The 5,499-nt window shown below is 46.2% G+C and overlaps 1 non-coding gene across 1 annotated transcript; it reads right to left on the bottom strand.

Moving 5' to 3' along the window:
- Positions 1-2,627: 2,627 nt before the first annotated feature.
- On the bottom strand, positions 2,628-2,699 carry TRNAH-GUG (transfer RNA histidin (anticodon GUG)). Its single transcript has one exon. It is a non-coding gene; the product is annotated as a tRNA-His (tRNA).
- Between the last annotated feature and the right edge of the window lie 2,800 nt (positions 2,700-5,499).

The following is a 5,499-nucleotide window of genomic DNA, read 5'->3' as shown; positions in this document are numbered from 1 at the left end:
ACCCGATGGAAAAGTGTGCAAAGAGCATTAAAGAAACAAAAGGTTCATAACAGTAACAGGACATATCGAATTGTTTCAGTCCTCCACAGAGATTCCCAATGTATTAATGGAAATTCTAAAATATCTGCCCAACTGCCGTCACATTGCCTCACCGCAATGCCGTGACTCGGATTCGAACGGAGGTTGCTGCGGCCACAACACAGAGTACTAACCACTATACGATCACGGCGAGCTACTTGGGCTGCCACAATGTGATGTCCCACCTCTGTCATAAGCTGTACTCCATCTGTGATGTCATGACTCATGTTTGAATTAAAGGTTGGTTGTGATGTTATCCATGAGAATAAGTGGACACCTGATCCCCAGTCACTTATTTAAGATCTCAATAATCAAGTCAGAATCCAAATGAAAGTCATCAAAGTGGAGCCAATTAGAAATAATATAGTTACACAAACCTGGCAATGGTGCGGCAGCCAGGGCCGATAATGGCCCGCCAGCCTGAGAGCAGGAAAGTGTGAGAGCAGTGATGGTCTTGTGAGAGTTTACAGCTGTTATTGACCCTGTCCCCTTTCATTGCAGAGTTTTCTCCCTATAAGAAGTGCAGAGGCTCCCTCCGGGGTGCTAATAGTACATTTATTTTTTTGCGCAGGAGAAGTGCTCTTCACCAATTGCACGTGCCAAATCACCCGAAGGCCACCACCATAAAATTCAGGCATTCATGTTCATGCGTCCTCCATGTTATGTCCTTATAAAGGGATGCATGTTCATGATGACTCCATGTCACACCTGCATACAAGGATGCATGTTCATGCCGCCTCATTCTCTTGGCTTCATACAGGGATTTTATCTCCTCCCTGTCTCACCCTCATGCAGGGATGCATGACCAATGCTCCTTCCCTTCTCGCCCGCATACATGGATGCACGTTCATGTCTCCTCGTTCTCTCGGCTTCATACGGGGATTTTATCTCCTCCCTGTTTCACCCTCAGGAAGGGATGCATGACCAATGCTCCTTCCCGTCTCGCCCGCATACATGGATGCACGTTCACGCCTCCTCCTTTTCTCGGCTTCATACGGGGATCATATCTCCTCCCTGTCTCACCCCCATGCAGGGATGCATGACCAATGCTCCTTCCTGTCTCGCCCGCATACATGGATGCACGTTCACGCCTCCTCCTTCTCTCGGCTTCATACGGGGATCATATCTCCTCCCTGTCTCACCCTCATGCAGGGATGCATGACCAATGCTCCTTCCCTTCTCGCCTGCATACATGGATGCACGTTCACGCCTCCTCCTTCTCTCGGCTTCATACGGGGATCATATCTCCTCCCTGTCTCACCCTCATGCAGGGATGCATGACCAATGCTCCTTCCTGTCTCGCCCGCATACATGGATGCACGTTCACGCCTCCTCCTTCTCTCGGCTTCATACGGGGATCATATCTCCTCCCTGTCTCACCCTCATGCAGGGATGCATGACCAATGCTCCTTCCCTTCTCGCCTGCATACATGGATGCACGTTCACGCCTCCTCCTTCTCTCGACTTCATTCGGGGATCATATCTCCTCAATGTCTCACCCTCACTTCCAACATGTGTAACTTCTTGTTCTCTTTGACGTCTGGGGCATGGGTGGCTACTGCACAGCTCTAGATGTCGCCCCCCTGCAAGGTGCTATGGAAAGCACTTTTCCACATTGGACGTGCTATATTAACCCCCTCTTCCCAAATACAATAAAAATAAAGAAATATTTGTGCTTCCATAATGTCTACCTTCTAATGTTTCATATGTGTAAGCACATTGTCCTCCTCCTGACCACATTCTAAAACTATGTGCAAATTGCTCCTTCCATAAACTGTCACTTCCTTGGCCCTTTATTTATAATGAGTGTTATACTCTCTCTCTTTCCGCCACAGTATAAAAAAGCCTAGCACACCTCATGATTGGACTAAGAAATTCCTGTCATTTAGTTGGAAATGATTTTCCCATTATCCCCAAAAACTCCTCACTGTGTCTAAGAACGCTTTTTTTCACAGGACAATACAGATCAGATTGACTTGAAAGGTCCTTTCACGCGACTACAGAATGCCTCTCATTCCACTAAAAGATACACCAGTGCCTACAATAGCCTAGGACTAGACTATGAGTCCCAATGTAGAAAGACCACAAGTCCACAGATATGCCTGTTTATTTAAACATCTGTATTATCATCAGCGTGTGACTGTAAAGGCGGGACCTCGCGCTCTCTGTAACGCGCTCCATTGGCAACATCAGTTAAATGTCGTTGGTTCAATCCCTCGCGGATGTTGTTTTTATTCCCATTTGTAACTGGGAAATACTGTCGCTGCAATACATATGTCTTAATCAAGCTAGTGGTTATTGACGTAAATGGCAGTGTTATAATGTTTTATGTACTGCAAATGTCACCACATAATGCGCTCTTAATTAGATTTGGTTGAAATACATTACAGTCACCCGATGAAAAAGTGTGCAAAGAGCATTAAAGAAACAAAAGGTTCATAACAGTAACAGGACATATCGAATTGTTTCAGTCCTCCACAGAGATTGCCAATGTATTAATGGAAATTCTAAAATATCTGCCCAACTGCCGTGACATTGCCTCACTGCAATGCCGTGACTCGGATTCGAACCGAGGTTGCTGCGGCCACAACGCAGAGTACTAACCACTATACGATCACGGCGAGCTACTTGGGCTGCTACAATGTGACGTTCCACCTCTATCATAAGCTGTACTCCATCTGTGATGTCATGACTCATGTTTGAATTAAAGGTTGGTTGTGATGTTATCCATGAGAATAAGTGGACACCTGATCCCCAGTCACTTATTAAAGATCTCAATAATCAAGTCAGAATCAAAATGAAAGTCATCAAAGTGGAGCCAATTAGAAATAATATAGTTACCCAAACCTGGCAATGGTGCGTCAGCCAGGGCCGATAATGGCCCGCCAGCCTGAGAGCAGGAAAGTGTGAGAGCAGTGATGGTCTTGTGAGAGTTTACAGCTGTTATTGACCCTGTCCCCTTCCATTGCAGAGTTTTCTCCCTATAAGAAGTGCAGAGGCTCCCTCCGGGGTGCTAATAGTACATTTATTTTTTTGCGCAGGAGAAGTGCTCTTCACCAATTGCACGTGCCAAATCACCCGAAGGCCACCACCATAAAATTCAGGTATTCATGTTCATGCGTCCTCCATGTTATGTCCTTATAAAGGGATGCATGTTCATGATGACTCCATGTCACACCTGCATACAAGGATGCATGTTCATGCCGCCTCGTTCTCTTGGCTTCATACAGGGATTTTATCTCCTCCCTGTCTCACCCTCATGCAGGGATGCATGACCAATGCTCCTTCCCTTCTCGCCCGCATACATGGATGCACGTTCATGTCTCCTCGTTCTCTCGGCTTCATACGGGGATTTTATCTCCTCCCTGTCTCACCCTCAGGAAGGGATGCATGACCAATGCTCCTTCCCGTCTCGCCTGCATACATGGATGCACGTTCACGCCTCCTCCTTCTCTCGGCTTCATACGGGGATCATATCTCCTCCCTGTCTCACCCTCATGCAGGGATGCATGACCAATGCTCCTTCCTGTCTCGCCCGCATACATGGATGCATGTTCACGCCTCCTCCTTCTCTCGGCTTCATACAGGGATCATATCTCCTCCCTGTCTCACCCTCATGCAGGGATGCATGACCAATGCTCCTTCCCTTCTCGCCTGCATACATGGATGCACGTTCACGCCTCCTCCTTCTCTCGGCTTCATACGGGGATCATATCTCCTCCCTGTCTCACCCTCATGCAGGGATGCATGACCAATGCTCCTTCCTGTCTCGCCCGCATACATGGATGCACGTTCACGCCTCCTCCTTCTCTCGGCTTCATACGGGGATCATATCTCCTCCCTGTCTCACCCTCATGCAGGGATGCATGACCAATGCTCCTTCCTGTCTCGCCCGCATACATGGATGCACGTTCACGCCTCCTCCTTCTCTCGGCTTCATACGGGGATCATATCTCCTCCCTGTCTCACCCTCATGCAGGGATGCATGACCAATGCTCCTTCCCTTCTCGCCTGCATACATGGATGCACGTTCACACCTCCTCCTTCTCTCGGCTTCATACGGGGATCATATCTCCTCAATGTCTCACCCTCACTTCCAACATGTGTAACTTCTTGTTCTCTTTGACGTCTGGGGCATGGGTGGCTACTGCACAGCTCTAGATGTCGCCCACCTGCAAGGTGCTATGGAAAGCACTTTTCCACATTGGACGTGCTATATTAACCCCCTCTCCCCAAATACAATAAAAATAAAGAAATATATGTGCTTCCATAATGTCTACCTTCTAATGTTTCATATGTGTATGCACATTGTCCTCCTCCTGACCACATTCTAAAACTATGTGCAAATTGTTCCTTCCATAAACTGTCACTTCCTTGGCCCTTTATTTATAATGACTGTTATACTCTCTCTCTTTCCGCCACAGTATAAAAAATCCTAGCACACCTCATGATTGGACTAAGAAATTCCTGTCATTTAGTTGGAAATGATTTTCCCATTATCCCCAAAAACTCCTCACTGTGTCTAAGAACGCTTTTTTTCACAGGACAATACAGATCAGATTGACTTGAAAGGTCCTTTCACGCGACTACAGAATGCCTCTCATTCCACTAAAAGATACGCCAGTGCCTACAATAGCCTAGGACTAGACTATGAGTCCCAATGTAGAAAGACCACAAGTCCACAGATATGCCTGTTTATTTAAACATCTGTATTATCATCAGCGTGTGACTGTAAAGGCGGGACCTCGCGCTCTCTGTAACGCGCTCCATTGGCAACATCAGTTAAATGTCGTTGGTTCAATCCCTCGCGGATGTTGTTTTTATTCCCATTTGTAACTGGGAAATACTGTCGCTGCAATACATTTGTCTTAATCAAGCTAGTGGTTATTGACGTAAATGGCAGTGTTATAATGTTTCATGTAATGCAAATGTCACCACATAATGCGCTCTTAATTAGATTTGGTTGAAATACATTACAGTCACCCGATGAAAAAGTGTGCAAAGAGCATTAAAGAAACAAAAGGTTCATAACAGTAACAGGACATATCAAATTGTTTCAGTCCTCCAAAGAGATTGCCAATGTATTAATGGAAATTCTAAAATATCTGCCCAACTGCCGTGACATTGCCTCACCGCAATGCCGTGACTCGGATTCGAACCGAGGTTGCTGCGGCCACAACGCAGAGTACTAACCACTATACGATCACGCGAGTGGGCTACTACGATGTGACGTTCCACCTCTGTCATAAGCTGTACTCCATCTGTGATGTCATGACTCATGTTTGAATTAAAGGTTGGTTGTGATGTTATCCATGAGAATAAGTGGACACCTGATCCCCAGTCACTTATTTAAGATCTCAATAATCAAGTCAGAATCCAAATGAAAGTCATCAAAGTGGAGCCAATTAGAAATAATATAGT

This window comes from Ambystoma mexicanum (genome assembly GCF_040938575.1).
Source record: "Ambystoma mexicanum isolate Mex_15411 chromosome 12 unlocalized genomic scaffold, UKY_AmexF1_1 Mex_chr12_unloc.1, whole genome shotgun sequence".
Taxonomy (NCBI): Eukaryota; Metazoa; Chordata; class Amphibia; order Caudata; family Ambystomatidae; genus Ambystoma; species Ambystoma mexicanum.
Note: the sequence above shows the minus strand (reverse complement) of the source record. Positions and strands in the feature narration are given on the sequence as shown.